This window comes from Aquarana catesbeiana, linkage group LG03 (assembly GCF_042186555.1).
Source record: "Aquarana catesbeiana isolate 2022-GZ linkage group LG03, ASM4218655v1, whole genome shotgun sequence".
NCBI classification, from domain to species: Eukaryota; Metazoa; Chordata; class Amphibia; order Anura; family Ranidae; genus Aquarana; species Aquarana catesbeiana.
The window spans coordinates 658,781,956-658,808,623 of record NC_133326.1 but is presented as its reverse complement, the minus strand read 5'-3'; positions in this window follow the sequence as shown (position 1 = coordinate 658,808,623).

The following is a 26,668-nucleotide window of genomic DNA, read 5'->3' as shown; positions in this document are numbered from 1 at the left end:
TCCTTAATACCTTGGAGTGGAGAGTTAGAAGGACATCCTCAGTTCCTCAATACTTTGGGGTTGAGGGGTAGGACGGCTTCCATAGTGCCGTATTATTTGGGGTGGATAGGTAGGAGGACATCCTCAGTTCCTTAATACCTTGGAGTGGAGAGTTAGGAGGGCATCCTCAGTTCCTCAATACTTTGGGGTAGGAGGGCACCCTCAGTTTCTCAATACTTTGGGGTAGAGGGGTAGGAGGGCATCCTCAGTGCCTTGATACTTTAACGTGGAGAGGTAGGAGGGCATTCTCAGTTCCTTAATACCTTGGAGTGGAGAGTTAGGAAGGCATCCTCAGTTCCTCAATACTTTGGGGTAGGAGGGCACCCTCAGTTTCTCAATACTTTGGGGTAGAGGGGTAGGAGGGCATCCTCAGTGCCTTGATACTTTAACGTGGAGAGGTAGGAGGGCATTCTCAGTTCCTTAATACCTTGGAGTGGAGAGTTAGGAGGGCATCCTCAGTTCCTCAATACTTTGGGGTTGAGGGGTAGGACGGCTTCCATAGTGCCGTATTATTTGGGATGGATAGGTAGGAGGACATCCTCAGTTCCTTAATACCTTGGGGTAGAGAGTTAGGAGGGCTTCCTCAGTGCCTCAATACTTTGGGGTAGGAGGGCACCCTCAGTTTCTCAATACTTTGGGGTAGAGGGGTAGGAGGGCATCCTCAGTGCCTTGATACTTTAACATGGAGAGGTAGGAGGGCATTCTCAGTTCCTTAATACCTTGGAGTGGAGAGTTAGGAGGGCATCCTCAGTTCCTCAATACTTTGGGGTAGGAGGGCACCCTCAGTTTCTCAATACTTTGGGGTAGAGGGGTAGGAGGGCATCCTCAGTGCCTTGATACTTTAACGTGGAGAGGTAGGAGGGCATTCTCAGTTCCTTAATACCTTGGAGTGGAGAGTTAGGAGGGCATCCTCAGTTCCTCAATACTTTGGGGTTGAGGGGTAGGACGGCTTCCATAGTGCCATATTATTGGGGGTGGATAGGTAGGAGGACTTCCTCAGTTCCTTAATACCTTGGGGTAGAGAGTTAGGAGGGCTTCCTCAGTGCCTCAATACTTTGGGGTAGGAGGGCACCCTCAGTTTCTCAATACTTTGGGGTAGAGGGGTAGGAGGGCATCCTCAGTGCCTTGATACTTTAACGTGGAGAGGTAGGAGGGCATTCTCAGTTCCTTAATACCTTGGAGTGGAGAGTTAGGAGGGCATCCTCAGTTCCTCAATACTTTGGGGTAGGAGGGCACCCTCAGTTTCTCAATACTTTGGGGTAGAGGGGTAGGAGGGCATCCTCAGTGCCTTGATACTTTAACGTGGAGAGGTAGGAGGGCATTCTCAGTTCCTTAATACCTTGGAGTGGAGAGTTAGGAGGGCATCCTCAGTTCCTCAATACTTTGGGGTTGAGGGGTAGGACGGCTTCCATAGTACCGTATTATTTGGGGTGGATAGGTAGGAGGACATCCTCAGTTCCTTAATACCTTGGGGTAGAGAGTTAGGAGGGCTTCCTCAGTGCCTCAATACTTTGGGGTAGGAGGGCACCCTCAGTTTCTCAATACTTTGGGGTAGAGGGGTAGGAGGGCATCCTCAGTGCCTTGATACTTTAACATGGAGAGGTAGGAGGGCATTCTCAGTTCCTTAATACCTTGGAGTGGAGAGTAAGGAGGGCATCCTCAGTTCCTCAATACTTTGGGGTAGGAGGGCACCCTCAGTTTCTCAATACTTTGGGGTAGAGGGGTAGGAGGGCATCCTCAGTGCCTTGATACTTTAACATGGAGAGGTAGGAGGGCATTCTCAGTTCCTTAATACCTTGGAGTGGAGAGTTAGAAGGACATCCTCAGTTCCTCAATACTTTGGGGTTGAGGGGTAGGACGGCTTCCATAGTGCCGTATTATTTGGGGTGGATAGGTAGGAGGACATCCTCAGTTCCTTAATACCTTGGAGTGGAGAGTTAGGAGGGCATCCTCAGTTCCTCAATACTTTGGGGTAGGAGGGCACCCTCAGTTTCTCAATACTTTGGGGTAGAGGGGTAGGAGGGCATCCTCAGTGCCTTGATACTTTAACGTGGAGAGGTAGGAGGGCATTCTCAGTTCCTTAATACCTTGGAGTGGAGAGTTAGGAAGGCATCCTCAGTTCCTCAATACTTTGGGGTAGGAGGGCACCCTCAGTTTCTCAATACTTTGGGGTAGAGGGGTAGGAGGGCATCCTCAGTGCCTTGATACTTTAACGTGGAGAGGTAGGAGGGCATTCTCAGTTCCTTAATACCTTGGAGTGGAGAGTTAGGAGGGCATCCTCAGTTCCTCAATACTTTGGGGTTGAGGGGTAGGACGGCTTCCATAGTGCCGTATTATTTGGGATGGATAGGTAGGAGGACATCCTCAGTTCCTTAATACCTTGGGGTAGAGAGTTAGGAGGGCTTCCTCAGTGCCTCAATACTTTGGGGTAGGAGGGCACCCTCAGTTTCTCAATACTTTGGGGTAGAGGGGTAGGAGGGCATCCTCAGTGCCTTGATACTTTAACATGGAGAGGTAGGAGGGCATTCTCAGTTCCTTAATACCTTGGAGTGGAGAGTTAGGAGGGCATCCTCAGTTCCTCAATACTTTGGGGTAGGAGGGCACCCTCAGTTTCTCAATACTTTGGGGTAGAGGGGTAGGAGGGCATCCTCAGTGCCTTGATACTTTAACGTGGAGAGGTAGGAGGGCATTCTCAGTTCCTTAATACCTTGGAGTGGAGAGTTAGGAGGGCATCCTCAGTTCCTCAATACTTTGGGGTTGAGGGGTAGGACGGCTTCCATAGTGCCATATTATTGGGGGTGGATAGGTAGGAGGACTTCCTCAGTTCCTTAATACCTTGGGGTAGAGAGTTAGGAGGGCTTCCTCAGTGCCTCAATACTTTGGGGTAGGAGGGCACCCTCAGTTTCTCAATACTTTGGGGTAGAGGGGTAGGAGGGCATCCTCAGTGCCTTGATACTTTAACGTGGAGAGGTAGGAGGGCATTCTCAGTTCCTTAATACCTTGGAGTGGAGAGTTAGGAGGGCATCCTCAGTTCCTCAATACTTTGGGGTAGGAGGGCACCCTCAGTTTCTCAATACTTTGGGGTAGAGGGGTAGGAGGGCATCCTCAGTGCCTTGATACTTTAACGTGGAGAGGTAGGAGGGCATTCTCAGTTCCTTAATACCTTGGAGTGGAGAGTTAGGAGGGCATCCTCAGTTCCTCAATACTTTGGGGTTGAGGGGTAGGACGGCTTCCATAGTACCGTATTATTTGGGGTGGATAGGTAGGAGGACATCCTCAGTTCCTTAATACCTTGGGGTAGAGAGTTAGGAGGGCTTCCTCAGTGCCTCAATACTTTGGGGTAGGAGGGCACCCTCAGTTTCTCAATACTTTGGGGTAGAGGGGTAGGAGGGCATCCTCAGTGCCTTGATACTTTAACGTGGAGAGGTAGGAGGGCATTCTCAGTTCCTTAATACCTTGGAGTGGAGAGTTAGGAGGGCATCCTCAGTTCCTCAATACTTTGGGGTAGGAGGGCACCCTCAGTTTCTCAATACTTTGGGGTAGAGGGGTAGGAGGGCATCCTCAGTGCCTTGATACTTTTTTTTTGAATCCTATCTTTTTTTATTTGGTTTTTCAATTTATACAATATACGTCATAACCAGTGTAGAGTACAAAAGACAAACAAAAAAACACATATTACAATAAATATTTCCCAGAATCACCATCAATTATAAATATATCTTACCCTACCTTTTTCCCCTTAAACCCTCCCCCCACCCCTGTTCACCCTCCCTCCTCCCCACCAGTTGCTAATTTTTAGAAATAGTTGAATCCTACGCTTGGTAATACTTCCTACCCCACTGAGAGTATTGTGCACATTACTTATTCCCTATTATCCATTTCCTCGTGCATAACTTCCTTTCCTCGATACGGTTTCAAATTTCCCTATTCTCTCCTTGACACCACCTACCCCAAATCCTAATAAACTTCTCATAGCTTCCCCTTCTAATATATATAGTCCTTTCTGTTCCCACTAGTACGTTCATGGTACTAATCCATTCTTCAGGGGTAGGGGGCATTGTTGACAGCCATGCTTTTGCGATCAGTTTCCTGGCCTGGTATAAGCATCGTATAATTGCTATTCTTATGTAGGCATCCCCCATATCCTCTTTGATTAGCCCCAGGACACAGACTTTAGCCTCGGGCTCCAGCCTTATCCCGGTCCTAACCTCTATGATGTTTAGGATCTCGGTCCAGTACCTCACTAGCTTCGGGCATCTCCACATAATGTGTATAAGATCGCCCGTATCTAGACATCTGGGGCATTTGTCGTCTGGTCTACGACCCATTCTATGCAGCCTCTTGGGAGTGTAGTAGGCTCTGTGCACAAGCAAGAGGTGCGAAGCCCGCTGCGACGGAGAGAGGGACACCAGCGGACCAAGCTCCAGTATTCTCCCCCACTGTTCTTCACTCAACTCCCCCACATCGGCCTCCCACCCCTCCCTTGCGCGCAAGAGTGGGGTCAGGCCAGTTGCCCTGTTCATTAGTTGGTCATAACTTACTGATATTAGCCCCTTCGGGCTATGTGCCCTTACCACCTTATTAAGAAGTGCTGCGCTACACCATTCCAGTGCATTGGTCTTAAATTGCTTGTCTAATGCGTGTCTAATCTGGAGATAACAGTAAAATGATTCCTTGGGGATAGGAAACTCCCTCCTTAGATCCACAAAAGATTTTAATATATTGCCAACATATAATTGTGCTAGCCTAGTTATTCCCGCCCTTTCCCAGATCCTATTTACTCCTATCGCCTGCATTTCTTGTAGCTGCCTATTCTGCCATATAGGTGTGAACTCCGTAGCCCCCTTATATCCCATTTCAGTCTTTACTAACCGCCAAACTTTTATGGCCAGTTTGTTTGTTGGGGATGGGCATCCTAATGCTCCGGCTTCCAATGCCCCTGCCAAGGATTTGTGCGGGCTCCCTGACAGCATGATTTTAACGCTGGAGTCCACTTCCCCCCCATGTTCACACCCACCCAGGTGCCTTGATACTTTAACGTGGAGAGGTAGGAGGGCATTCTCTGTTCCTTAATACCTTGGAGTGGAGAGTTAGGAGGGCATCCTCAGTTCCTCAATACTTTGGGGTTGAGGGGTAGGACGGCTTCCATAGTGCCGTATTATTTGGGATGGATAGGTAGGAGGACATCCTCAGTTCCTTAATACCTTGGGGTAGAGAGTTAGGAGGGCTTCCTCAGTGCCTCAATACTTTGGGGTAGGAGGGCACCCTCAGTTTCTCAATACTTTGGGGTAGAGGGGTAGGAGGGCATCCTCAGTGCCTTGATACTTTAACGTGGAGAGGTAGGAGGGCATTCTCAGTTCCTTAATACCTTGGAGTGGAGAGTTAGGAGGGCATCCTCAGTTCCTCAATACTTTGGGGTTGAGGGGTAGGACGGCTTCCAAAGTGCCGTATTATTTGGGGTGGATAGGTAGGAGGACATCCTCAGTTCCTTAATACCTTGGAGTGGAGAGTTAGGAGGGCATCCTCAGTTCCTCAATACTTTGGGGTAGGAGGGCACCCTCAGTTTCTCAATACTTTGGGGTAGAGGGGTAGGAGGGCATCCTCAGTGCCTTGATACTTTAACGTGGAGAGGTAGGAGGGCATTCTCAGTTCCTTAATACCTTGGAGTGGAGAGTTAGGAGGACATCCTCAGTTCCTCAATACTTTGGGGTTGAGGGGTAGGACGGCTTCCATAGTGCCGTATTATTTGGGATGGATAGGTAGGAGGACATCCTCAGTTCCTTAATACCTTGGAGTGGAGAGTTAGGAGGGCATCCTCAGTTCCTCAATACTTTGGGGTAGGAGGGCACCCTCAGTTTCTCAATACTTTGGGGTAGAGGGGTAGGAGGGCATCCTCAGTGCCTTGATACTTTAACGTGGAGAGGTAGGAGGGCATTCTCAGTTCCTTAATACCTTGGAGTGGAGAGTTAGGAGGGCATCCTCAGTTCCTCAATACTTTGGGGATGGAGAGCACCCTCAGTTTCTCAATACTTTGGGGTAGAGGGGTAGGAGGGCATCCTCAGTGCCTTGATACTTTAACGTGGAGAGGTAGGAGGGCATTCTCAGTTCCTTAATACCTTGGAGTGGAGAGTTAGGAGGGCATCCTCAGTTCCTCAATACTTTGGGGTTGAGGGGTAGGACGGCTTCCATAGTGCCGTATTATTTGGGATGGATAGGTAGGAGGACATCCTCAGTTCCTTAATACCTTGGGGTAGAGAGTTAGGAGGGCTTCCTCAGTGCCTCAATACTTTGGGGTAGGAGGGAACCCTCAGTTTCTCAATACTTTGGGGTAGAGGGGTAGGAGGGCATCCTCAGTGCCTTGATACTTTAACATGAAGAGGTAGGAGGGCATTCTCAGTTCCTTAATACCTTGGAGTGGAGAGTTAGGAGGGCATCCTCAGTTCCTCAATACTTTGGGGTTGAGGGGTAGGACGGCTTCCATAGTGCCGTATTATTTGGGGTGGATAGGTAGGAGGACATCCTCAGTTCCTTAATACCTTGGGGTAGAGAGTTAGGAGGGCTTCCTCAGTGCCTCAATACTTTGGGGTAGGATGGCACCCTCAGTTTCTCAATACTTTGGGGTAGAGGGGTAGGAGGGCATCCTCAGTGCCTTGATACTTTAACGTGGAGAGGTAGGAGGGCATTCTCAGTTCCTTAATACCTTGGAGTGGAGAGTTAGGAGGGCATCCTCAGATCCTCAATACTTTGGGGTAGGAGGGCACCCTCAGTTTCTCAATACTTTGGGGTAGAGGGGTAGGAGGGCTTCCTCAGTGCCTTGATACTTTAACGTGGAGAGGTAGGAGGGCATTCTCAGTTCCTTAATACCTTGGAGTGGAGAGTTAGGAGGGCATCCTCAGTTCCTCAATACTTTGGGGTTGAGGGGTAGGACGGCTTCCATAGTGCCGTATTATTTGGGGTGGATAGGTAGGAGGACATCCTCAGTTCCTTAATACCTTGGGGTAGAGAGTTAGGAGGGCTTCCTCAGTGCCTCAATACTTTGGGGTAGGAGGGCACCCTCAGTTTCTCAATACGTTGGGGTAGAGGGGTAGGAGGGCATCCTCAGTGCCTTGATACTTTAACGTGGAGAGGTAGGAGGGCATTCTCAGTTCCTTAATACCTTGGAGTGGAGAGTTAGGAGGGCATCCTCAGTTCCTCAATACTTTGGGGTAGGAGGGCACCCTCAGTTTCTCAATACTTTGGGGTAGAGGGGTAGGAGGGCATCCTCAGTGCCTTGATACTTTAACGTGGAGAGGTAGGAGGGCATTCTCAGTTCCTTAATACCTTGGAGTGGAGAGTTAGGAGGGCATCCTCAGTTCCTCAATACTTTGGGGTTGAGGGGTAGGACGGCTTCCATAGTGCCGTATTATTTGGGATGGATAGGTAGGAGGACATCCTCAGTTCCTTAATACCTTGGGGTAGAGAGTTAGGAGGGCTTCCTCAGTGCCTCAATACTTTGGGGTAGGAGGGCACCCTCAGTTTCTCAATACTTTGGGGTAGAGGGGTAGGAGGGCATCCTCAGTGCCTTGATACTTTAACATGGAGAGGTAGGAGGGCATTCTCAGTTCCTTAATACCTTGGAGTGGAGAGTTAGGAGGGCATCCTCAGTTCCTCAATACTTTGGGGTAGGAGGGCACCCTCAGTTTCTCAATACTTTGGGGTAGAGGGGTAGGAGGGCATCCTCAGTGCCTTGATACTTTAACGTGGAGAGGTAGGAGGGCATTCTCAGTTCCTTAATACCTTGGAGTGGAGAGTTAGGAGGGCATCCTCAGTTCCTCAATACTTTGGGGTTGAGGGGTAGGACGGCTTCCATAGTGCCATATTATTTGGGGTGGATAGGTAGGAGGACTTCCTCAGTTCCTTAATACCTTGGGGTAGAGAGTTAGGAGGGCTTCCTCAGTGCCTCAATACTTTGGGGTAGGAGGGCACCCTCAGTTTCTCAATACTTTGGGGTAGAGGGGTAGGAGGGCATCCTCAGTGCCTTGATACTTTAACATGGAGAGGTAGGAGGGCATTCTCAGTTCCTTAATACCTTGGAGTGGAGAGTTAGGAGGGCATCCTCAGTTCCTCAATACTTTGGGGTAGGAGGGCACCCTCAGTTTCTCAATACTTTGGGGTAGAGGGGTAGGAGGGCATCCTCAGTGCCTTGATACTTTAACGTGGAGAGGTAGGAGGGCATTCTCAGTTCCTTAATACCTTGGAGTGGAGAGTTAGGAGGGCATCCTCAGTTCCTCAATACTTTGGGGTTGAGGGGTAGGACGGCTTCCATAGTGCCGTATTATTTGGGATGGATAGGTAGGAGGACATCCTCAGTTCCTTAATACCTTGGGGTAGAGAGTTAGGAGGGCTTCCTCAGTGCCTCAATACTTTGGGGTAGGAGGGAACCCTCAGTTTCTCAATACTTTGGGGTAGAGGGGTAGGAGGGCATCCTCAGTGCCTTGATACTTTAACATGAAGAGGTAGGAGGGCATTCTCAGTTCCTTAATACCTTGGAGTGGAGAGTTAGGAGGGCATCCTCAGTTCCTCAATACTTTGGGGTTGAGGGGTAGGACGGCTTCCATAGTGCCGTATTATTTGGGGTGGATAGGTAGGAGGACATCCTCAGTTCCTTAATACCTTGGGGTAGAGAGTTAGGAGGGCTTCCTCAGTGCCTCAATACTTTGGGGTAGGATGGCACCCTCAGTTTCTCAATACTTTGGGGTAGAGGGGTAGGAGGGCATCCTCAGTGCCTTGATACTTTAACGTGGAGAGGTAGGAGGGCATTCTCAGTTCCTTAATACCTTGGAGTGGAGAGTTAGGAGGGCATCCTCAGTTCCTCAATACTTTGGGGTAGGAGGGCACCCTCAGTTTCTCAATACTTTGGGGTAGAGGGGTAGGAGGGCTTCCTCAGTGCCTTGATACTTTAACGTGGAGAGGTAGGAGGGCATTCTCAGTTCCTTAATACCTTGGAGTGGAGAGTTAGGAGGGCATCCTCAGTTCCTCAATACTTTGGGGTTGAGGGGTAGGACGGCTTCCATAGTGCCGTATTATTTGGGGTGGATAGGTAGGAGGACATCCTCAGTTCCTTAATACCTTGGGGTAGAGAGTTAGGAGGGCTTCCTCAGTGCCTCAATACTTTGGGGTAGGAGGGCACCCTCAGTTTCTCAATACGTTGGGGTAGAGGGGTAGGAGGGCATCCTCAGTGCCTTGATACTTTAACGTGGAGAGGTAGGAGGGCATTCTCAGTTCCTTAATACCTTGGAGTGGAGAGTTAGGAGGGCATCCTCAGTTCCTCAATACTTTGGGGTAGGAGGGCACCCTCAGTTTCTCAATACTTTGGGGTAGAGGGGTAGGAGGGCATCCTCAGTGCCTTGATACTTTAACGTGGAGAGGTAGGAGGGCATTCTCAGTTCCTTAATACCTTGGAGTGGAGAGTTAGGAGGGCATCCTCAGTTCCTCAATACTTTGGGGTTGAGGGGTAGGACGGCTTCCATAGTGCCGTATTATTTGGGATGGATAGGTAGGAGGACATCCTCAGTTCCTTAATACCTTGGGGTAGAGAGTTAGGAGGGCTTCCTCAGTGCCTCAATACTTTGGGGTAGGAGGGCACCCTCAGTTTCTCAATACTTTGGGGTAGAGGGGTAGGAGGGCATCCTCAGTGCCTTGATACTTTAACATGGAGAGGTAGGAGGGCATTCTCAGTTCCTTAATACCTTGGAGTGGAGAGTTAGGAGGGCATCCTCAGTTCCTCAATACTTTGGGGTAGGAGGGCACCCTCAGTTTCTCAATACTTTGGGGTAGAGGGGTAGGAGGGCATCCTCAGTGCCTTGATACTTTAACGTGGAGAGGTAGGAGGGCATTCTCAGTTCCTTAATACCTTGGAGTGGAGAGTTAGGAGGGCATCCTCAGTTCCTCAATACTTTGGGGTTGAGGGGTAGGACGGCTTCCATAGTGCCATATTATTTGGGGTGGATAGGTAGGAGGACTTCCTCAGTTCCTTAATACCTTGGGGTAGAGAGTTAGGAGGGCTTCCTCAGTGCCTCAATACTTTGGGGTAGGAGGGCACCCTCAGTTTCTCAATACTTTGGGGTAGAGGGGTAGGAGGGCATCCTCAGTGCCTTGATACTTTAACATGGAGAGGTAGGAGGGCATTCTCAGTTCCTTAATACCTTGGAGTGGAGAGTTAGGAGGGCATCCTCAGTTCCTCAATACTTTGGGGTAGGAGGGCACCCTCAGTTTCTCAATACTTTGGGGTAGAGGGGTAGGAGGGCATCCTCAGTGCCTTGATACTTTAACGTGGAGAGGTAGGAGGGCATTCTCAGTTCCTTAATACCTTGAAGTGGAGAGTTAGGAGGGCATCCTCAGTTCCTCAATACTTTGGGGTTGAGGGGTAGGACGGCTTCCATAGTGCCGTATTATTTGGGGTGGATAGGTAGGAGGACATCCTCAGTTCCTTAATACCTTGGGGTAGAGAGTTAGGAGGGCTTCCTCAGTGCCTCAATACTTTGGGGTAGGAGGGCACCCTCAGTTTCTCAATACTTTGTGGTAGAGGGGTAGGAGGGCATCCTCAGTGCCTTGATACTTTAACGTGGAGAGGTAGGAGGGCATTCTCAGTTCCTTAATACCTTGGAGTGGAGAGTTAGGAGGGCATCCTCAGTTCCTCAATACTTTGGGGTTGAGGGGTAGGACGGCTTCCATAGTGCCGTATTATTTGGGATGGATAGGTAGGAGGACATCCTCAGTTCCTTAATACCTTGGGGTAGAGAGTTAGGAGGGCTTCCTCAGTGCCTCAATACTTTGGGGTAGGAGGGCACCCTCAGTTTCTCAATACTTTGGGGTAGAGGGGTAGGAGGGCATCCTCAGTGCCTTGATACTTTAACATGGAGAGGTAGGAGGGCATTCTCAGTTCCTTAATACCTTGGAGTGGAGAGTTAGGAGGGCATCCTCAGTTCCTCAATACTTTGGGGTTGAGGGGTAGGACGGCTTCCAAAGTGCCGTATTATTTGGGGTGGATGGGTAGGAGGACATCCTCAGTTCCTTAATACCTTCGAGTGGAGAGTTAGGAGGGCATCCTCAGTTCCTCAATACTTTGGGGTAGGAGGGCACCCTCAGTTTCTCAATACTTTGGGGTAGAGGGGTAGGAGGGCATCCTCAGTGCCTTGATACTTTAACGTGGAGAGGTAGGAGGGCATTCTCAGTTCCTTAATACCTTGGAGTGGAGAGTTAGGAGGACATCCTCAGTTCCTCAATACTTTGGGGTTGAGGGGTAGGACGGCTTCCATAGTGCCGTATTATTTGGGATGGATAGGTAGGAGGACATCCTCAGTTCCTCAATACTTTGGGGTAGGAGGGCACCCTCAGTTTCTCAATACTTTGGGGTAGAGGGGTAGGAGGGCATCCTCAGTGCCTTGATACTTTAACGTGGAGAGGTAGGAGGGCATTCTCAGTTCCTTAATACCTTGGAGTGGAGAGTTAGGAGGGCATCCTCAGTTCCTCAATACTTTGGGGTAGGAGGGCACCCTCAGTTTCTCAATACTTTGGGGTAGAGGGGTAGGAGGGCATCCTCAGTGCCTTGATACTTTAACGTGGAGAGGTAGGAGGGCATTCTCAGTTCCTTAATACCTTGGAGTGGAGAGTTAGGAGGGCATCCTCAGTTCCTCAATACTTTGGGGTTGAGGGGTAGGACGGCTTCCATAGTGCCGTATTATTTGGGGTGGATAGGTAGGAGGACATCCTCAGTTCCTTAATACCTTGGGGTAGAGAGTTAGGAGGGCTTCCTCAGTGCCTCAATACTTTGGGGTAGGAGGGCACACTCAGTTTCTCAATACTTTGTGGTAGAGGGGTAGGAGGGCATCCTCAGTGCCTTGATACTTTAACGTGGAGAGGTAGGAGGGCATTCTCAGTTCCTTAATACCTTGGAGTGGAGAGTTAGGAGGGCATCCTCAGTTCCTCAATACTTTGGGGTTGAGGGGTAGGACGGCTTCCATAGTGCCGTATTATTTGGGATGGATAGGTAGGAGGACATCCTCAGTTCCTTAATACCTTGGGGTAGAGAGTTAGGAGGGCTTCCTCAGTGCCTCAATACTTTGGGGTAGGAGGGCACCCTCAGTTTCTCAATACTTTGGGGTAGAGGGGTAGGAGGGCATCCTCAGTGCCTTGATACTTTAACATGGAGAGGTAGGAGGGCATTCTCAGTTCCTTAATACCTTGGAGTGGAGAGTTAGGAGGGCATCCTCAGTTCCTCAATACTTTGGGGTTGAGGGGTAGGACGGCTTCCAAAGTGCCGTATTATTTGGGGTGGATAGGTAGGAGGACATCCTCAGTTCCTTAATACCTTGGAGTGGAGAGTTAGGAGGGCATCCTCAGTTCCTCAATACTTTGGGGTAGGAGGGCACCCTCAGTTTCTCAATACTTTGGGGTAGAGGGGTAGGAGGGCATCCTCAGTGCCTTGATACTTTAACGTGGAGAGGTAGGAGGGCATTCTCAGTTCCTTAATACCTTGGAGTGGAGAGTTAGGAGGACATCCTCAGTTCCTCAATACTTTGGGGTTGAGGGGTAGGACGGCTTCCATAGTGCCGTATTATTTGGGATGGATAGGTAGGAGGACATCCTCAGTTCCTCAATACTTTGGGGTAGGAGGGCACCCTCAGTTTCTCAATACTTTGGGGTAGAGGGGTAGGAGGGCATCCTCAGTGCCTTGATACTTTAACGTGGAGAGGTAGGAGGGCATTCTCAGTTCCTTAATACCTTGGAGTGGAGAGTTAGGAGGGCATCCTCAGTTCCTCAATACTTTGGGGTAGGAGGGCACCCTCAGTTTCTCAATACTTTGGGGTAGAGGGGTAGGAGGGCATCCTCAGTGCCTTGATACTTTAACGTGGAGAGGTAGGAGGGCATTCTCAGTTCCTTAATACCTTGGAGTGGAGAGTTAGGAGGGCATCCTCAGTTCCTCAATACTTTGGGGTTGAGGGGTAGGACGGCTTCCATAGTGCCGTATTATTTGGGGTGGATAGGTAGGAGGACATCCTCAGTTCCTTAATACCTTGGGGTAGAGAGTTAGGAGGGCTTCCTCAGTGCCTCAATACTTTGGGGTAGGAGGGCACCCTCAGTTTCTAAATACTTTGTGGTAGAGGGGTAGGAGGGCATCCTCAGTGCCTTGATACTTTAACGTGGAGAGGTAGGAGGGCATTCTCAGTTCCTTAATACCTTGGAGTGGAGAGTTAGGAGGGCATCCTCAGTTCCTCAATACTTTGGGGTTGAGGGGTAGGACGGCTTCCATAGTGCCGTATTATTTGGGATGGATAGGTAGGAGGACATCCTCAGTTCTTTAATACCTTGGGGTAGAGAGTTAGGAGGGCTTCCTCAGTGCCTCAATACTTTGGGGTAGGAGGGCACCCTCAGTTTCTCAATACTTTGGGGTAGAGGGGTAGGAGGGCATCCTCAGTGCCTTGATACTTTAACATGGAGAGGTAGGAGGGCATTCTCAGTTCCTTAATACCTTGGAGTGGAGAGTTAGGAGGGCATCCTCAGTTCCTCAATACTTTGGGGTTGAGGGGTAGGACGGCTTCCAAAGTGCCGTATTATTTGGGGTGGATAGGTAGGAGGACATCCTCAGTTCCTTAATACCTTGGAGTGGAGAGTTAGGAGGGCATCCTCAGTTCCTCAATACTTTGGGGTAGGAGGGCACCCTCAGTTTCTCAATACTTTGGGGTAGAGGGGTAGGAGGGCATCCTCAGTGCCTTGATACTTTAACGTGGAGAGGTAGGAGGGCATTCTCAGTTCCTTAATACCTTGGAGTGGAGAGTTAGGAGGACATCCTCAGTTCCTCAATACTTTGGGGTTGAGGGGTAGGACGGCTTCCATAGTGCCGTATTATTTGGGATGGATAGGTAGGAGGACATCCTCAGTTCCTTAATACCTTGGAGTGGAGAGTTAGGAGGGCATCCTCAGTTCCTCAATACTTTGGGGTAGGAGGGCACCCTCAGTTTCTCAATACTTTGGTGTAGAGGGGTAGGAGGGCATCCTCAGTGCCTTGATACTTTAACGTGGAGAGGTAGGAGGGCATTCTCAGTTCCTTAATACCTTGGAGTGGAGAGTTAGGAGGGCATCCTCAGTTCCTCAATACTTTGGGGATGGAGAGCACCCTCAGTTTCTCAATACTTTGGGGTAGAGGGGTAGGAGGGCATCCTCAGTGCCTTGATACTTTAACGTGGAGAGGTAGGAGGGCATTCTCAGTTCCTTAATACCTTGGAGTGGAGAGTTAGGAGGGCATCCTCAGTTCCTCAATACTTTGGGGTTGAGGGGTAGGACGGCTTCCATAGTGCCGTATTATTTGGGATGGATAGGTAGGAGGACATCCTCAGTTCCTTAATACCTTGGGGTAGAGAGTTAGGAGGGCTTCCTCAGTGCCTCAATACTTTGGGGTAGGAGGGCACCCTCAGTTTCTCAATACTTTGGGGTAGAGGGGTAGGAGGGCATCCTCAGTGCCTTGATACTTTAACATGGAGAGGTAGGAGGGCATTCTCAGTTCCTTAATACCTTGGAGTGGAGAGTTAGGAGGGCATCCTCAGTTCCTCAATACTTTGGGGTTGAGGGGTAGGACGGCTTCCATAGTGCCGTATTATTTGGGGTGGATAGGTAGGAGGACATCCTCAGTTCCTTAATACCTTGGGGTAGAGAGTTAGGAGGGCTTCCTTAGTGCCTCAATACTTTGGGGTAGGAGGGCACCCTAAGTTTCCCAATACTTTGGGGTAGAGGGGTAGGAGGGCATCCTCAGTGCCTTGATACTTTAACGTGGAGAGGTAGGAGGGCATTCTCAGTTCCTTAATACCTTGGAGTGGAGAGTTAGGAGGGCATCCTCAGTTCCTCAATACTTTGGGGTAGGAGGGCACCCTCAGTTTCTCAATACTTTGGGGTTGAGGGGTAGGACGGCTTCCATAGTGCCGTTTTATTTGGGATGGATAGGTAGGAGGACATCCTCAGTTCCTTAATACATTGGGGTAGAGAGTTAGGAGGGCTTCCTCAGTGCCTCAATACTTTGGGGTAGGAGGGAACCCTCAGTTTCTCAATACTTTGGGGTAGAGGGGTAGGAGGGCATCCTCAGTGCCTTGATACTTTAACGTGGAGAGGTAGGAGGGCATTCTCAGTTTCTTAATACCTTGGAGTGGAGAGTTAGGAGGGCCTCCTCAGTTCCTCAATACTTTGGGGTTGAGGGGTAGGACGGCTTCCATAGTGCCGTATTATTTGGGGTGGATAGGTAGGAGGACATCCTCAGTTCCTTAATACCTTGGAGTTTAGAGTTAGGAGGGCATCCTCAGTTCCTCAATACTTTGATGTAGGAGGGCACCCTCAGTTTCTCAATACTTTGGGGTAGAGGGGTAGGAGGGCATCCTCAGTGCCTTGATACTTTAACGAGGAGAGGTAGGAGGGCATTCTCAGTTCCTTAATACCTTGGAGTGGAGAGTTAGGAGGGCATCCTCAGTTCCTCAATACTTTGGGGTAGGAGGGCACCCTCAGTTTCTCAATACTTTGGGGTAGAGGGGTAGGAGGGCATCCTCAGTGCCTTGTTACTTTAACGTGGAGAGTTAGGAGGGCATTCTCAGTTCCTTAATACCTTGGAGTGGAGAGTTAGGAGGGCATCCTCAGTTCCTCAATACTTTGGGGTTGAGGGGTAGGACGGCTTCCATAGTGCCGTATTATTTGGGATGGATAGGTAGGAGGACATCCTCAGTTCCTTAATACCTTGGGGTAGAGAGTTAGGAGGGCTTCCTCAGTGCCTCAATACTTTGGGGTAGGAGGGCACCCTCAGTTTCTCAATACTTTGTGGTAGAGGGGTAGGAGGGCATCCTCAGTGCCTTGATACTTTAACGTGGAGAGGTAGGAGGGCATTCTCAGTTCCTTAATACCTTGGAGTGGAGAGTTAGGAGGGCATCCTCAGTTCCTCAATACTTTGGGGTTGAGGGGTAGGACGGCTTCCATAGTGCCGTATTATTTGGGATGGATAGGTAGGAGGACATCCTCAGTTCCTTAATACCTTGGGGTAGAGAGTTAGGAGGGCTTCCTCAGTGCCTCAATACTTTGGGGTAGGAGGGCACCCTCAGTTTCTCAATACTTTGGGGTAGAGGGGTAGTAGGGCATCCTCAGTGCCTTGATATTTAATGTGGAGAGGTAGGAGGGCATTCTCAGTTCCTTAATACCTTGGAGTGGAGAGTTAGGAGGGCATCCTCAGTTCCTCAATACTTTGGGGTTGAGGGGTAGGACGGCTTCCATAGTGCCGTATTATTTGGGGTGGATAGGTAGGAGGACATCCTCAGTTCCTTAACACCTTGGAGTGGAGAGTTAGGAGGGCATCCTCAGTTCCTCAATACTTTGGGGTAGGAGGACACCCTCAGTTTCTCAATACTTTGGGGTAGAGGGGTAGGAGGGCATCCTCAGTGCCTTGATACTTTAACGTGGAGAGGTAGGAGGGCATTCTCAGTTCCTTAATACCTTGGAGTGGAGAGTTAGGAGGGCATCCTCAGTTCCTCAATACTTTGGGGTAGGAGGGCACCCTCAGTTTCTCAATACTTTGGGGTAGAGGGGTAGGAGGGCATCCTCAGTGCCTTGATACTTTAACGTGGAGAGGTAGGAGGGCATTCTCAGTTCCTTAATACCTTGGAGTGGAGAGTTAGGAGGGCATCCTCAGTTCCTCAATACTTTGGGGTTGAGGGGTAGGACGGCTTCCATAGTGCCGTATTATTTGGGATGGATAGGTAGGAGGACATCCTCAGTTCCTTAATACCTTGGGGTAGAGAGTTAGGAGGGCTTCCTCAGTGCCTCAATACTTTGGGGTAGGAGGGCACCCTCAGTTTCTCAATACTTTGGGGTAGAGGGGTAGGAGGGCATCCTCAGTGCCTTGATACTTTAACATGGAGAGGTAGGAGGGCATTCTCAGTTCCTTAATACCTTGGAGTGGAGAGTTAGGAGGGCATCCTCAGTTCCTCAATACTTTGGGGTTGAGGGGTAGGACGGCTTCCTTAGTGCCGTATTATTTGGGATGGATAGGTAGGAGGACATCCTCAATTCCTTAATACCTTGGGGTAGAGAGTTAGGAGGGCTTCCTCAGTGCCTCAATACTTTGGGGTAGGAGGGCACCCTCAGTTTCTCAATACGTTGGGGTAGAGGGGTAGGAGGGCATCCTCAGTGCCTTGATACTTTAACGTGGAGAGGTAGGAGGGCATTCTCAGTTCCTTAATACCTTGGAGTGGAGAGTTAGGAGGGCATCCTCAGTTCCTCAATACTTTGGGGTAGGAGGGCACCCTCAGTTTCTCAATACTTTGGGGTAGAGGGGTAGGAGGGCATCCTCAGTGCCTTGATACTTTAATGTGGAGAGGTAGGAGGACATTCTCAGTTCCTTAATACCTTGGAGTGGAGAGTTAGGAGGGCATCCTCAGTTCCTCAATACTTTGGGGTTGAGGGGTAGGACGGCTTCCATAGTGCCGTATTATTTGGGGTGGATAGGTAGGAGGACATCCTCAGTTCCTTAATATCTTGGGGGTAGAGAGTTAGGAGGGCTTCCTCAGTGCCTCAATACTTTGGGGTAGGAGGGCACCCTCAGTTTCTCAATACTTTGGGGTAGAGGGGTAGGAGGGCATCCTCAGTGCCTTTATACTTTAACGTGGAGAGGTAGGAGGGCATTCTCAGTTCCTTAATACCTTGGAGTGGAGAGTTAGGAGGGCATCCTCAGTTCCTCAATACTTTGGGGTAGGAGGGCACCCTCAGTTTCTCAATACTTTGGGGTAGAGGGGTAGGAGGGCATCCTCAGTGCCTTGATACTTTAACGTGGAGAGGTAGGAGGGCATTCTCAGTTCCTTAATACCTTGGAGTGGAGAGTTAGGAGGGCATCCTCAGTTCCTCAATACTTTGGGGTTGAGGGGTAGGACGTCTTCCATAGTGCCGTATTATTTGGGATGGATAGGTAGGAGGACATCCTCAGTTCCTTAATACCTTGGGGTAGAGAGTTAGGAGGGCTTCCTCAGTGCCTCAATACTTTGGGGTAGGAGGGCACCCTCAGTTTCTCAATACTTTGGGGTAGAGGGGTAGGAGGGCATCCTCAGTGCCTTGATACTTTAACGTGGAGAGGTAGGAGGGCATTCTCAGTTCCTTAATACCTTGGAGTGGAGAGTTAGGAGGGCATCCTCAGTTCCTCAATACTTTGGGGTAGGAGGGCACCCTCAGTTTCTCAATACTTTGGGGTAGAGGGGTAGGAGGGCTTCCTCAGTGCCTTGATACTTTAACGTGGAGAGGTAGGAGGGCATTCTCAGTTCCTTAATACCTTGGAGTGGAGAGTTAGGAGGGCATCCTCAGTTCCTCAATACTTTGGGGTTGAGGGGTAGGACGGCTTCCATAGTGCCGTATTATTTGGGGTGGATAGGTAGGAGGACATCCTCAGTTCCTTAATACCTTGGAGTTTAGAGTTAGGAGGGCATCCTCAGTTCCTCAATACTTTGGGGTAGGAGGGCACCCTCAGTTTCTCAATACTTTGTGGTAGAGGGGTAGGAGGGCATTCTCAGTGCCTTGATACTTTAACGTGGAGAGGTAGGAGGGCATTCTCAGTTCCTTAATACCTTGGAGTTTAGAGTTAGGAGGGCATCCTCAGTTCCTCAATACTTTGGGGTAGGAGGGCACCCTCAGTTTCTCAATACTTTGTGGTAGAGGGGTAGGAGGGCATTCTCAGTGCCTTGATACTTTAACGTGGATAGGTAGGAGGACATCCTCAGTTCCTTAATACCTTGGAGTTTAGAGTTAGGAGGGCATCCTCAGTTCCTCAATACTTTGGGGTAGGAGGGCACCCTCAGTTTCTCAATACTTTGGGGTAGAGGGGTAGGAGGGCATCCTCAGTGCCTTGATACTTTAACGTGGAGAGGTAGGAGGGCATTCTCAGTTCCTTAATACCTTGGAGTGGAGAGGTAGGAGGACATCCTCAGTTCCTCAATACTTTGGGGTTGAGGGGTAGGACGGCTTCCATAGTGCCGTATTATTTGGGGTGGATAGGTAGGAGGACATCCTCAGTTCCTTAATACCTTGGGGTAGAGAGTTAGGAGGGCTTCCTCAGTGCCTCAATACTTTGGGGTAGGAGGGCACCCTCAGTTTCTCAATACTTTGGGGTAGAGGGGTAGGAGGGCATCCTCAGTGCCTTGATACTTTAACGTGGAGAGGTAGGAGGGCATTCTCAGTTCCTTAATACCTTGGAGTGGAGAGTTAGGAGGGCATCCTCAGTTCCTCAATACTTTGGGGTAGGAGGGCACCCTCAGTTTCTCAATACTTTGGGGTAGAGGGGTAGGAGGGCTTCCTCAGTGCCTTGATACTTTAACGTGGAGAGGTAGGAGGGCATTCTCAGTTCCTTAATACCTTGGAGTGGAGAGTTAGGAGGGCATCCTCAGTTCCTCAATACTTTGGGGTTGAGGGGTAGGACGGCTTCCATAGTGCCGTATTATTTGGGGTGGATAGGTAGGAGGACATCCTCAGTTCCTTAATACCTTGGAGTTTAGAGTTAGGAGGGCATCCTCAGTTCCTCAATACTTTGGGGTAGGAGGGCACCCTCAGTTTCTCAATACTTTGGGGTAGAGGGGTAGGAGGGCATCCTCAGTGCCTTGATACTTTAACGTGGAGAGGTAGGAGGGCATTCTCAATTCCTTCATACCTTGGAGTGGAGAGTTAGGAGGGCATCCTCAGTTCCTCAATACTTTGGGGTAGGAGGGCACCCTCAGTTTCTCAATAGTTTGGGGTAGAGGGGTAGGAGGGCATCCTCAGTGCCTTGTTACTTTAACGTGGAGAGGTAGGAGGGCATTCTCAGTTCCTTAATACCTTGGAGTGGAGAGTTAGGAGGGCATCCTCAGTTCCTCAATACTTTGTGGTTGAGGGGTAGGACGGCTTCCATAGTGCCGTATTATTTGGGATGGATAGGTAGGAGGACATCCTCAGTTCCTTAATACCTTTGGGTAGAGAGTTAGGAGGGCTTCCTCAGTGCCTCAATACTTTGGGGTAGGAGGGCACCCTCAGTTTCTCAATACTTTGTGGTAGAGGGGTAGGAGGGCATCCTCAGTGCCTTGATACTTTAACGTGGAGAGGTAGGAGGGCATTCTCAGTTCCTTAATACCTTGGAGTGGAGAGTTAGGAGGGCATCCTCAGTTCCTCAATACTTTGGGGTTGAGGGGTAGGACGGCTTCCATAGTGCCGTATTATTTGGGATGGATAGGTAGGAGGACATCCTCAGTTCCTTAATACCTTGGGGTAGAGAGTTAGGAGGGCTTCCTCAGTGCCTCAATACTTTGGGGTAGGAGGGCGCCCTCAGTTTCTCAATACTTTGGGGTAGAGGGGTAGGAGGGCATCCTCAGTGCCTTGATACTTTAACGTGGAGAGGTAGGAGGGCATTCTCAGTTCCTTAATACCTTGGAGTGGAGAGTTAGGAGGGCATCCTCAGTTCCTCAATACTTTGGGGTAGGAGGGCACCCTCAGTTTCTCAATACTTTGGGGTAGAGGGGTAGGAGGGCATCCTCAGTGCCTTGATACTTTAACGTGGAGAGGTAGGAGGGCATTCTCAGTTCCTTAATACCTTGGAGTGGAGAGTTAGGAGGACATCCTCAGTTCCTCAATACTTTGGGGTTGAGGGGTAGGACGGCTTCCATAGTGCCGTATTATTTGGGGTGGATAGGTAGGAGGACATCCTCAGTTCCTTAATACCTTGGAGTGGAGAGTTAGGAGGGCATCCTCAGTTCCTCAATACTTTGGGGTAGGAGGGCGCCCTCAGTTTCTCAATACTTTGGGGTAGAGGGGTAGGAGGGCATCCTCAGTGCCTTGATACTTTAACGTGGAGAGGTAGGAGGGCATTCTCAGTTCCTTAATACCTTGGAGTGGAGAGTTAGGAGGGCATCCTCAGTTCCTCAATACTTTGGGGTAGGAGGGCACCCTCAGTTTCTCAATACTTTGGGGTATAGGGGTAGGAGGGCATCCTCAGTGCCTTGATACTTTAACGTGGAGAGGTAGGAGGGCATTCTCAGTTCCTTAATACCTTGGAGTGGAGAGTTAGGAGGGCATCCTCAGTTCCTCAATACTTTGGGGTTGAGGGGTAGGACGGCTTCCATAGTGCCGTATTATTTGGGATTGATAGGTAGGAGGACATCCTCAGTTCCTTAATACCTTGGGGTAGAGAGTTAGGAGGGCTTCCTCAGTGCCTCAATACTTTGGGGTAGGAGGGCACCCTCAGTTTCTCAATACTTTGGGGTAGAGGGGTAGGAGGGCATCCTCAGTGCCTTGATACTTTAACATGGAGAGGTAGGAGGGCATTCTCAGTTCCTTAATACCTTGGAGTGGAGAGTTAGGAGGGCATCCTCAGTTCCTCAATACTTTGGGGTTGAGGGGTAGGACGGCTTCCATAGTGCCGTATTATTTGGGGTGGATAGGTAGGAGGACATCCTCAGTTCCTTAATACCTTGGGGTAGAGAGTTAGGAGGGCTTCCTCAGTGCCTCAATACTTTGGGGTAGGAGGGCACCCTCAGTTTCTCAATACGTTGGGGTAGAGGGGTAGGAGGGCATCCTCAGTGCCTTGATACTTTAACGTGGAGAGGTAGGAGGGCATTCTCAGTTCCTTAATACCTTGGAGTGGAGAGTTAGGAGGGCATCCTCAGTTCCTCAATACTTTGGGGTAGGAGGGCACCCTCAGTTTCTCAATACTTTGGGGTAGAGGGGTAGGAGGGCATCCTCATTGCCTTGATACTTTAACGTGGAGAGGTAGGAGGGCATTCTCAGTTCCTTAATACCTTGGAGTGGAGAGTTAGGAGGGCATCCTCAGTTCCTCAATACTTTGGGGTTGAGGGGTAGGACGGCATCCATAGTGCCGTATTATTTGGGATGGATAGGTAGGAGGACATCCTCAGTTCCTTAATACCTTGGGGTAGAGAGTTAGGAGGGCTTCCTCAGTGCCTCAATACTTTGGGGTAGGAGGGCACCCTCAGTTTCTCAATACTTTGGGGTAGAGGGGTAGGAGGGCATCCTCAGTGCATTGATACTTTAACATGGAGAGGTAGGAGGGCATTCTCAGTTCCTTAATACCTTGGAGTGGAGAGTTAGGAGCGCATCCTCAGTTCCTCAATACTTTGGGGTAGGAGGGCACCCTCAGTTTCTCAATACTTTGGGGTAGAGGGGTAGGAGGGCATCCTCAGTGCCTTTATACTTTAACGTGGAGAGGTAGGAGGGCATTCTCAGTTCCTTAATACCTTGGAGTGGAGAGTTAGGAGGGCATCCTCAGTTCCTCAATACTTTGGGGTTGAGGGGTAGGACGGCTTCCATAGTGCCGTATTATTTGGGGTGGATAGCTAGGAGGACATCCTCAGTTCCTTAATACCTTGGGGTAGAGAGTTAGGAGGGCTTCCTCAGTGCCTCAATACTTTGGGGTAGGAGGGCACCCTCAGTTTCTCAATACTTTGGGGTAGAGGGGTAGGAGGGCATCCTCAGTGCCTTGATACTTTAACATGGAGAGGTAGGAGGGCATTCTCAGTTCCTTAATACCTTGGAGTGGAGAGTTAGGAGGGCATCCTCAGTTCCTCAATACTTTGGGGTAGGAGGGCACCCTCAGTTTCTCAATACTTTGGGGTAGAGGGGTAGGAGGGCATCCTCAGTGCCTTGATACTTTAACGTGGAGAGGTAGGAGGGCATTCTCAGTTCCTTAATACCTTGGAGTGGAGAGTTAGGAGGGCATCCTCAGTTCCTCAATACTTTGGGGTTGAGGGGTAGGACTGCTTCCATAGTGCCGTATTATTTGGGGTGGATAGGTAGGAGGACATCCTCAGTTCCTTAATACCTTGGGGGTATAGAGTTAGGAGGGCTTCCTCAGTGCCTCAATACTTTGGGGTAGGAGGGCACCCTCAGTTTCTCAATACTTTGGGGTAGAGGGGTAGGAGGGCATCCTCAGTGCCTTTATACTTTAACGTGGAGAGGTAGGAGGGCATTCTCAGTTCCTTAATACCTTGGAGTGGAGAGTTAGGAGGGCATCCTCAGTTCCTCAATACTTTGGGGAAGGAGGGCACCCTCAGTTTCTCAATACTTTGGGGTAGAGGGGTAGGAGGGCATCCTCAGTGCCTTGATACTTTAACGTGGAGAGGTAGGAGGGCATTCTCAGTTCCGTAATACCTTGGAGTGGAGAGTTAGGAGGGCATCCTCAGTTCCTCAATACTTTGGGGTTGAGGGGTAGGACGGCTTCCATAGTGCCGTATTATTTGGGATGGATAGGTAGGAGGACATCCTCAGTTCCTTAATACCTTGGGGTAGAGAGTTAGGAGGGCTTCCTTAGTGCCTCAATACTTTGGGGTAGGAGGGCACCCTCAGTTTCTCAATACTTTGTGGTAGAGGGGTAGGAGGGCATCCTCAGTGCCTTGATACTTTAACGTGGAGAGGTAGGAGGGCATTCTCAGTTCCTTAATACCTTGGAGTGGAGAGTTAGAAGGGCATCCTCAGTTCCTCAATACTTTGGGGTAGGAGGGCACCCTCAGTTTCTCAATACTTTGGGGTAGAGGGGTAGGAGGGCATCCTCAGTGCCTTGATACTTTAACGTGGAGAGGTAGGAGGGCATTCTCAGTTCCTTAATACCTTGGAGTGGAGAGTTAGGAGGGCATCCTCAGTTCCTCAATACTTTGGGGTAGGAGGGCACCCTCAGTTTCTCAATACTTTGGGGTAGAGGGGTAGGAGGGCATCCTCAGTGCCTTGATACTTTAACGTGGAGAGGTAGGAGGGCATTCTCAGTTCCTTAATACCTTGGAGTGGAGAGTTAGGAGGGCATCCTCAGTTCCTCAATACTTTGGGGTTGAGGGGTAGGACGGCTTCCATAGTGCCGTATTATTTGGGATGGATAGGTAGGAGGACATCCTCAGTTCCTTAATACCTTGGGGTAGAGAGTTAGGAGGGCTTCCTCAGTGTCTCAATACTTTGGGGTAGGAGCGCACCCACAGTTTCACAATACTTTGGGGTAGAGGGGTAGGAGGGCATCCTCAGTGCCTTGATACTTTAACATGGAGAGGTAGGAGGGCATTCTCAGTTCCTTAATACCTTTTAGTGGAGAGTTAGGAGGGCATCCTCAGTTCCTCAATACTTTGGGGTTGAGGGGTAGGACGGCTTCCATAGTGCCGTATTATTTGGGGTGGATAGGTAGGAGGACATCCTCAGTTCCTTAATACCTTGGGGTAGAGAGTTAGGAGGGCTTCCTCAGTGCCTCAATACTTTCTGGTAGGAGGGCACCCTCAGTATCTCAATACTTTGGGGTAGAGGGGTAGGAGGGCATCCTCAGTGCCTTGATACTTTAACGTGGAGAGGTAGGAGGGCATTCTCAGTTCCTTAATACCTTGGAGTGGAGAGTTAGGAGGGCATCCTCAGTTCCTGAATACTTTGGGGTTGAGGGGTAGGACGGCTTCCATAGTGCCGTATTATTTGGGGTGGATAGGTAGGAGGACATCCTCAGTTCCTTAATACCTTGGAGTTTAGAGTTAGGAGGGCATCCTCAGTTCCTCAATACTTTGGGGTAGGAGGGCACCCTCAGTTTCTCAATACTTTGGGGTAGAGGGGTAGAAGGGCATCCTCAGTGCCTTGATACTTTAACGTGGAGAGGTAGGAGGGCATTCTCAATTCCTTAATACCTTGGAGTGGAGAGTTAGGAGGGCATCCTCAGTTCCTCAATACTTTGGGGTAGGAGGGCACCCTCAGTTTCTCAATACTTTGGGGTAGAGGGGTAGGAGGGCATCCTCAGTGCCTTGATACTTTAACGTGGAGAGGTAGGAGGGCATTCTCAGTTCCTTAATACCTTGGAGTGGAGAGTTAGGAGGGCATCCTCAGTTCCTCAATACTTTGGGGTTGAGGGGTAGGATGGCTTCCATAGTGCCGTATTATTTGGGATGGATAGGTAGGAGGACATCCTCAGTTCCTTAATACCTTGGGGTAGAGAGTTAGGAGGGCTTCCTCAGTGCCTCAATACTTTGGGGTAGGAGGGCACCCTCAGTTTCTCAATACTTTGTGGTAGAGGGGTAGGAGGGCATCCTCAGTGCCTTGATACTTTAACGTGGAGAGGTAGGTGGGCATTCTCAGTTCCTTAATACCTTGGAGTGGAGAGTTAGGAGGGCATCCTCAGTTCCTCAATACTTTGGGGTTGAGGGGTAGGACGGCTTCCATAGTGCCGTATTATTTGGGATGGATAGGTAGGAGGACATCCTCAGTTCCTTATTACCTTGGGGTAGAGAGTTAGGAGGGCTTCCTCAGTGCCTCAATACTTTGGGGTTGAGGGGTATGACGGCTTCCATAGTGCCGTATTATTTGGGGTGGATAGGTAGGAGGACATCCTCAGTTCCTTAATACCTTGGAGTGGAGAGTTAGGAGGGCATCCTCAGTTCCTCAATACTTTGTGGTTGAGGGGTAGGACGGCTTCCATAGTGCCGTATTATTTGGGATGGATAGGTAGGAGGACATCCTCAGTTCCTTAATACCTTGGGGTAGAGAGTTAGGAGGGCTTCCTCAGTGCCTCAATACTTTGGGGTAGGAGGGCACCCTCAGTTTCTCAATACTTTGTGGTAGAGGGGTAGGAGGGCATCCTCAGTGCCTTGATACTTTAACGTGGAGAGGTAGGAGGGCATTCTCAGTTCCTTAATACCTTGGAGTGGAGAGTTAGGAGGGCATCCTCAGTTCCTCAATACTTTGGGGTTGAGGGGTAGGACGGCTTCCATAGTGCCGTATTATTTGGGATGGATAGGTAGGAGGACATCCTCAGTTCCTTAATACCTTGGGGTAGAGAGTTAGGAGGGCTTCCTCAGTGCCTCAATACTTTGGGGTAGGAGGGCACCCTCAGTTTCTCAATACTTTGGGGTAGAGGGGTAGGAGGGCATCCTCAGTGCTTTGATACTTTAATGTGGAGAGGTAGGAGGGCATTCTCAGTTCCTTAATACCTTGGAGTGGAGAGTTAGGAGGGCATCCTCAGTTCCTCAATACTTTGGGGTTGAGGGGTAGGACGGCTTCCATAGTGCCGTATTATTTGGGGTGGATAGGTAGGAGGACATCCTCAGTTCCTTAATACCTTGGAGTGGAGAGTTAGGAGGGCATCCTCAGTTCCTCAATACTTTGGGGTAGGAGGGCACCCTCAGTTTCTCAATACTTTGGGGTAGAGGGGTAGGAGGGCATCCTCAGTGCCTTGATACTTTAACGTGGAGAGGTAGGAGGGCATTCTCAGTTCCTTAATACCTTGGAGTGGAGAGTTAGGAGGACATCCTCAGTTCCTCAATACTTTGGGGTTGAGGGGTAGGACGGCTTCCATAGTGCCGTATTATTTGGGGTGGATAGGTAGGAGGACATCCTCAGTTCCTTAATACCTTGGAGTGGAGAGTTAGGAGGGCATCCTCAGTTCCTCAATACTTTGGGGTAGGAGGGCGCCCTCAGTTTCTCAATACTTTTAGGTAGAGGGGTAGGAGGGCATCCTCAGTGCCTTGATACTTTAACGTGGAGAGGTAGGAGGGCATTCTCAGTTCCTTAATACCTTGGAGTGGAGAGTTAGGAGGGCATCCTCAGTTCCTCAATACTTTGGGCTAGGAGGGCACCCTCAGTTTCTCAA